This window comes from Papio anubis, chromosome 14, assembly GCF_008728515.1.
Source record: "Papio anubis isolate 15944 chromosome 14, Panubis1.0, whole genome shotgun sequence".
Lineage (NCBI taxonomy): Eukaryota > Metazoa > Chordata > Mammalia > Primates > Cercopithecidae > Papio > Papio anubis.
Window position 1 is genome coordinate 40,770,626 of NC_044989.1, and position 8,809 is coordinate 40,779,434.

Sequence of the window (8,809 nt, forward strand, 5' to 3'; positions counted from 1 at the left end):
TATAATAATAATAAATAAATTAAAAAATAAAATAAAATAAAATAAAATAAATACTGTGCACTATGCACCATTTAATCATATGAATTAAATTATTAGATTTAACTGATATTTTATCGTACAATTGACTATTATACAGACCAAACATTGGAAGCCGGGTACACATTCTTAGTGTACCCAATACAACAGGGTACACTAAGAATTTGGACTCTCATAGATACTATATTTAAATGCTTGTCTGCTTTCATGGAGAATGATTTGAGAACTTAATAACAAAGTTGTAAAAGTGCTTAGTTGTGTGTTACATGAAATTATAGTAGGTGTTTAGTAAATGCTCATTTTTCTTTTGTTAACATCATGCCAAACATCACTGACCAAGCAAAAGTTATCAGATAATTGACTCATGATATCAATTAACACCATTTAATTGTACTAACAGTGTAGCCGCCTACCCAGTTCCCCAAGAGGGGAAATTTAAAATTTTCTTGATATTTAAAAACCTTTGGTTTACTTTCTTATATCTATACAACACAATCCAAAATCACCAAATTGTTTCCTGAGGCTAGGGAGCATGCCTGAACTTTGAAAGTCAGTGGAGTGTACTGGTCATAATAAGGATTTTGATATTAGATGCATGTGGGGTTGAATTTCACATTTGGCATTTATTTGTTATTTGATTAAGAAAAGATACTTTATTTCTCTGAGCTCATTGTAAATTATCTTTGTAAAGAGAAAATTTAAGAAAAATATCATAAGATTGATGTGATAATTAAATTGTATAAAGGGAGAGAAAGTACATATGCATAAAATAGGGTTTCAACTAGTTTCTATTTCTTTTCTATATACTTACATTGCATCTTTTGCCACCCAACCCAGTAGGTGTTTCTTTTTAATTTCTAACACCCAATAAGCTGACAAAATACTTGAGATTTTACGGTCATGAAATAATACAGAAGAGAATCCTAAAAGGCTGGGGAAACATCATATAAGAAACATTTTACTGTATGAGAGGTGTCCCAAACACTGTGCAATGTGCAAAAAGATTCTCAAACCCTTGATAAAAGTGCAATGGTAAAGAGACATTCATAGGTATACATTCAAATACTAACACATTTTAGACACTCACACACATCCACACACTAACTTTGCCAACAATTCAACTGAATTGCCCAATAAGAGATTTCCGAAAGAAGATAAAAAGATAGCATTAGAAATACTTTTTCTAGAAAAAATAAAAGTGCTTGAAGCTTTTCAAAGGGCAAATCAAGGAGCCCTTATCAAGGAAAGCTATTTCACTGCTTGAAGAATTTGTTATGAGCTCAGTAAAGGAGAAAATAAAAGAAATGTTAATACGTATGGGCTTGAAAGAAAACCTGGGCAATAAAGGACATTTCAATATTTAATTTAATATTTAAGTGAAAGCTATGTCATATTCATAACCGTGATATGATGGAAATCAATAATTTCTCAACTAGCAAAGAATTCTGCATTTTCTTTTTTGTTTTGCCTTTATATGTAACTGAGATCAGACATGCACTGGGCACAAAGCGACATTCAGTTTGCAGGCATCCCAGTTCTCTTAACACAAATCCCTCATGGACAGTGGAGGAACCACCTTCACTGGATTATCCAGGCAGCTCATACCAATTCTCTACTTGCAAGCCCCTGATTCACAGTATAGCAGAAGAAAGTTGCATTAAATGCAAAGAAAATTAGCACACTGAAAACATTCCTCATTAAGCAAAAGTGCATTTCAATAGCTCAATGACTCATATTAAACATCCCCCAATATCATGAATACATCTCTTGCTGGCATCCTCCATCTCTAGGTCCCAGGACATTTGCTACTAGACCCTCTCTTGCTTGTGTCCATATCTCATCTCAAGCCTGGATGCACGACTGATATGCTCAGCTACACTGGCCTCTGCTAATGCATTTGGGGCACTTCTGTCCCAGTGTTTCCTTCTAACAGACCTACATACTCTCTCAGCCATCCTGGATGCCCAGAACTTTCTCTGAGTACCTTTGTGTTAGTCAACTTGCATTGCTATAAATATACCTGGCCGGGTGCAGTGGCTTATGCCTGTAATCCCAGTACTTTGGGAGGCCGAGGTGGGCAGATCACCTGAGATTGGGAGTTCAAGACCAGCCTGACGAAAATGGAGAAACCCCATCTCTACTAAAAATACAAAATTAGCCGGTTGTGGTGGCACATGCCTGTAATCCCAGCTACTCACGAGGCTGAGGCAGGAGAATCACTTGAACCCAGGAGACATAGGTTGCGGTGAGCTGAGATCCTGCCATTGCACTCCAGCCTGGGCAAGAAGAACAACACTCCATCTCAAAAAACAAAAAACAAAAAAGATACCTGAGACTGAAATCTAGGTGGAAGCTGCCAAACCTCCTTCAGTCTTGAATTCTGTGCACCTGCAGGCTTAACACCTGGTGGAAGCCATCAAGGCTAACAGCTTCTGCCCTTCTGAAGCAGCAGAGGCCTGAGCAGTGCCTGGTGTGCTTTGAGCCAGGTTGAATTTGGAGTGTCTGGGATGTGGGGAGCAGCTTCCTGAAGTGGTGCAGGGCAATACACCCTAGATATGGCCACCAAAATCATTCTTTACTCCTAGGTCTCTGGGACTGTGATGGGAGGGACTGCTTGGAAGATCTCTGAAATGGCTTCAAGGCCTTTTACCATTGTCTTGACTATTTGCACTTGGTTCCCTTTTAATCATGTGAATCTCTCTAGCAAGTGATTACTCCACAGGCTGCTTGAATTCCTCTCCCGAAAACACTTTTTCTTTTTCTACCATATAACTAGGCTGCACATTTTCCAAACTTTTCACTTTGCTTCCCTTTTGATTATAAGTTCCAACTTTAAGTCATTTGTTTGCTCCCATATCTGACATAGGCTGTTAGAAGCAGGCATGTCACATCTTGAATGCTTTTCTGCATAGAAATTCCTTGCACCAGATATTCTAAATCCTCACTCCTAGGTTCTAACTTCCACAGATCCCTATGGCATGGACACAATACAACAAAGTTCTTTCCCAGGACATAACATGGGTGACCTTTGCTGCAGTTCCCAACAAATTCCTCATTTCCTTCTGAGACCTCATCAGCCTGGCCTTTACTGTCTATATTTCTATAAGAATTTTGGTCACAACTATTTAACAAGTCTCCAAGAAGTTTCAAACATTCCCTAGTCTTCCTGTCTTCTTTTGAGCCCGCCAAATTCTTCCAAATTCTGCTTGTTACCCAGTTCCAAAGCTGCTTTTTCACTTTCAGGTACCTTTATAGTGACACACCACTCCTTGATACGAATTTTCTGTGTTCGTCCATTTGCACTGCTGTAAAAGTATCTGAGACTGAGTAATTCATAAATAAAAGAGATGTATTTGACTCACAGTTTTGAAGGCTGTACAAGCAGCATGGTGCTAGAATCTGCTTCTGGAGAGGCCTCCGGAAACTTACAGTCACAGCAGAAGGCAAAGGGAGAGCTGGTGTATCACATGGTGAGAGCAACCAAGAGAAAGAAGAGGAGGTGCCAGGCTCTTTTAAACAATCAGCTCTCTCGTGAAATAACAGGGTGAGAACTCACTTATCACCAAGGGTGTAGCACTAAACTATTCAGGAGGGATCTTCCTCCATGACCCAAACTCTCCCACCAGGTCCCTCCTCCAACCCTGGGTATTACATTTCAACGTAAGATTTACAGTGAACAAACATCCAAACCATATCAACCTTACGTATTAATAGGGGAAACAATTAACATTTCTTCTGTTATCTGGCCAGTAATGGAATTTAGAGTAAGTGAGAAGACTCGTGGGCTTAAGCAATCCTCCTGCCTTAGCCTCTCAAAGTGCTGGGATTACAGATGTGAGTCACGGTTCCTGGCCTACTCATAAACTTCCATTTTTATGTTTAATCTCTGTTACTTTTGTGGTTACTTTTGTGGTAATGTTAGATACCTAAAATTCTTAGCTCATTAATCTTCAGCCTTTTAGCTTTCTAATATAATCTGTACTGTAATGTCTCTAAATTTTCTTCTCTGTACAGCTTTAGATGTATATCATAAGTTTTGAGATATATTTTATTATTTAGTTTTAAGTTATTTTAAATCTTTATTATGAGTTCTTCTTTGGTCACTCAGTTATTTGAAATGCTTTTGTGAATTTTCAAATGTATAGTTTTCTTTTTTACATTTTCCCTATTGATATTTAGGCTAACTTCTCTGTAAAGAACATGGTACAGATGAGACAAGGAAACATGAGAACATGTTTATGTGATACTAGTGTTTCTTGTGGTATAATCCAGAATGTAACCAATGCTTGTTCATTTACTTGTATGTGTGAAAAAATATATATTTTTGAACCATTTGGTATAAGGTTTTATATATATCTACTAGATTATATTTGTTAACTATATAGTTTAAATATTTTATATTCTTTCTGTTTTTCCATTTGTCTTGTCTATTATAAACAAAGAAAAGCAATACAATCTCCGGTCATACTGTCACGTTTCAAATTTTCTATTGCAATTTAATGTTTTATTGCTTAGTATTTTCAAATTATTAGGTTAGTGCAAAAGTAATTGCAATTTTTGCAATTAAAAGTAATGACAAAACAATTACTTTTGCCTCAACTTAATGATATTTTATAAAACACATATATTTTAGGGAAAATCCAGTTTAACAATTTAATCTTTTTATTGAAGAGTATGCTACAATAATTTGTTAGATTAATGATACTAGCTTTTTCCCATCATCTTATTTTTCTCCTTTATTTTTCCTACTATTTGACTTCTTTCTCTGTCTTTACCTGTCTTCTTTTGATTGACTGTATTTTTTCCATTTAACTCAAATAATCCCCTCTACTACTTTGAAAATGTAACACTTTATTTTTATTTTTTCATTGTTTAGGCTAGAAATTTTACATGCATATTTAATAAAGTTTAATATCCAAAGTAGGCATTGCTAGCAATCAGGAATTTGATGAATTTATCTGCCGCTTATTAATTATTAAATGTTTTCAGCATAGCTCTAACCTGTCATTTGTCTTTCAAGGTTTGTTGTTCCATTCTTTTAACAAAACAGAATTGTTTTCTCTTCTATTGATTTCAAATGGATAAGATTCAGCATGTTTTGAGAATTAGTCCTAAGCGTATTCCCCTTGGTCAACGATATGATTGAAAGTTTAAGTGCATAAGTTGATACATTTAAAAAAAAAACAAGCCTAGATGACAGGCATTACTAAACCTAGGGCAAAACAAAAAGGTACTAGTACTGAAACTTCTTCCAAATAAACATTTAAGTAGGTTTTAGAATTTTTCACCTTAAAGATAGTTAGATTTTTTTTTCTAAAAAATGAAAATTACATGTACTTAATAAATAAATATATGCTCAAAACTAAAAACTCTTCATAAAGGAGAGGAATACAACCAGAAAGGATTAGTAAGGTAAAGAGGTAAAGAAGGGATGCTTCAAAGCTAAACAATTCAGAAGAAAAAAGACTACAATAGTTGTTTATCACAAACCTGTGAAACTAGACAGCAAATTTGACTGCCATTTATATCTGCTAGAAAAATAAACAATTTATTTTCTCTTATAATTTTCTGAGATCAATTACTAGGCTTTCAAAATCCTCAGTCGTACTGGGAGGCACATTGCATACAACTCTTCAGTCTTATTTTTCCAGCACAAATTATCTCTCTAATAAAGTAAATCAATGTTCTTCCAACTTACCTTGGATCAGTTGACTTTGCATGCCTGGGATGTCCTTTTCACTCTCCATTAAAATTATTTCTATCTCCAGGAGCTTGCCCAAGTTCCACTAATTTTATACTAATATTTCTCTACTTTGAATTATTTTAACATCTTCAGTTTGAATGACAAGACAGCACTTAATAATAGACTATCTTCTAAGGATTGCTACTCCTTTATTCACAGCAAAGAGTGCTTTTAACAGAGATGATGGATGTCAAAATTTACCTCTGTAGCCTTGGGGAGATTTTCCAAAATACTTGGCCTCAGTTTATACATCTGTTAACTGGGTACTTAGAAAATGGTCCTTATTTTGTAAATCTCCTCTGAGACTTTAAGTATCTCTTCTTTGCTAGTCTTTGTCTCCTTTTTATTAAATTTCAAATCTTTGAGATATTTTATTATATCGTACTTTTAAAGATTTCCTCTCATTTTCAGGACAAAGCACAGCACATAAATGTGAACTATAACTAATTAAATCTGGCATTACACTGGTTAGGATAACATTGTTTAGTCAGTTTAACATATTTATTTCACACGAATGCACACAAATGACACTGGGAAATATATATCCACTGAAATGTCAAAATTATTTGTAACTGCCAATTAGACCACTGTATTCTTGCTGAGTGATGTGGCTGGTTGTGGGGATAGGACTCTCTTCTGTTTAAAGCTGGGGAGTATAGTTAAATATACCACCTTCCACCAGGACATGAACCTCTGACTTCCATTTACTGGATGCTTTCTGGGTAGATGCTGAGTGTCCTAATCAGTTTGGGTTGGTGTAACAAATACCATGGACTGGATGACTTCAACATTGATTTCTCATAGTTCCAGAGGTTAGGAAGTCCAAGTTATAGGTGCTGGCAGATGGTGTCTGGTGAAAGCTCCCTTACTGGTTTGCAGATGGCCTTCTAGCTGTAGTCTCACATGGGAAAGAGTGGATATCATCTATCACATACTTCTTATAAGGGCATTAACCTCATTCATGAGAGCTCCACCTTCATGAACTAATCACCTCCCAAAGATACTACCTCCTAATACCATCACATTGTAGGTTAGGATTTCAGCATACGAATTTTGTGGTGACACAAACATTTAGAACATAACACTGAGATAGCAACAATATTTTGTTGAATGCTGTGTTAGGCGGTTCTTACATTGCTACAAAGAGAAACTGGGTAATTTGTAAAGAAAAGAGGTTTAATTGTCATGGTTCTGCAGGCTGTGCAGGAAGCACTGTGTCAGCATCTGCTCTGTTTCTGGTGAGGCCTCAGGGAGCTTTTAATCACAGTGGAAGGTGAAGTGGGAGCAGGCACTTTATATGGCAGAAGGGAGGCAAGAGAGAAGGGGAAGATGCTACACACTTTTAAACAACTAGATCTCCTGAGAACTCACTCACTGTCTCGAGAACAGCTCTCAGGTGTGAGGGATCCACCCTCAAGACCCAAACATCTCCCACCAGGCCCCACCTCCAACACTGGGGATTACATTGTAGCATGAGATTGAGGTGGGCTAAATATCCAAATCATATCAAATGCCAATTTGAGTGTTATAAGGCTTGGTGATGAAATCGTGCTCCCACACCCACTAGCAAGCACCTATCTTTATCAATACATTTAATACAACATCATGACTTCTGAACTAATTCTGTAACTTTGGGCAAGTTGTTTAATCTATCTGTGCTTCAATAACTCCTTTTCTCATAGTATTTCTATGAAAATAAAGTGAAATAATATATGTCAATTTGGTCGGTGCAGGTCTGAACAGATAAGAACTCAATTGATACATACACTGCATGTACTTAAATTTTAACATATACTGTATTTATAAAAATTTGAACATTTCAAAAATATATTACTCATCAACAAAGTTATTTAGGAACACAGGAACATGGGACCAAAATCAATTTTTAAATATGCTACCAAAGTTATTTCCAAAATCTTATAAATACGTGCTGCTTAAGTCAGAGTACAAGACCATATAAATCCTCTGGCTTATAATCATTGAACGCAGCGGTGACACAAAATCACATGGTGTAATAATGTCTGGGGGGCTGGATAGCCACTATTCCCAAGGCAGGTTCATGTACTTCATGTTTGGACCAGAATGTTGCCTAGTACAGCTGCCTAGAAAATGTTCATTAGGGGATCCTGGACTGTGTGATGAGAATGAGGTGGTCTCATTCTACCAGAAAATGAAACAGACTTCCTGTTTCACTCCACCATTTGGCTGAAATATATTATTATTGTTACCATATTCTCAAATAAATAAAGATCATTGCAGCAATGAATTGTGTGCAATAAAAGACATTCCATTTTTGCAAATCCCTTATGTGTTCTTTAGTCACAGTAGCAAATTTTATAAATGTCCACACAACAACACAGAAAATTGGAATTTGACGGGCAACTCTACAATTTGGTGCTGATTACATAGCTACAAACAGAATTTTTTTTTTTAATGAGACAAGGTCTCACTTTGTCACCGAGGCTGGAGTGCAGTGGTGCAACCTCAGCCACCCAGGCTCAAGCAATCTTACTACCTCAGCCTCCCAAGTAGCTGAGACTACAGGAGCAGGCTACTTGGGAAGCTACTACATGTGGCTAATTTTTGTAGTTTTAGTAGTGACAGGGTTTCGCCATGTCACCCAGGCTGGTCTCTAACTTATGATCTCAGGAGATTCGCCTGCCTCAGACTCCCAAATGATTACAGGTGTGAGCTACTGTGCCAGCCTACACATCTACATATAACATTAGTTCTGAGAAATACGTTCTGAAGGTAATTTAGAAATATATCATGAATGTCTATTTACTTCAAAGTAAATAATTACCTCTCATTGAAGGGGCATATTTTTTGAGATTTTCACCATTGTTTTTGAAAAACTAATGAGAAGAAGGACATCTATATCATCTGGCAAAGGTACAAGAGTATATTCTAAGTTCTAGACCTAAGGTATTGAGAGTTGGGTAAGAATTAGGGGAAAAGGCCTGTGAAGGTGTAGTTTTCTCTAAGAATTACAAGAAAATTAGATATAGGGATGCTATGTCATACCCTCAA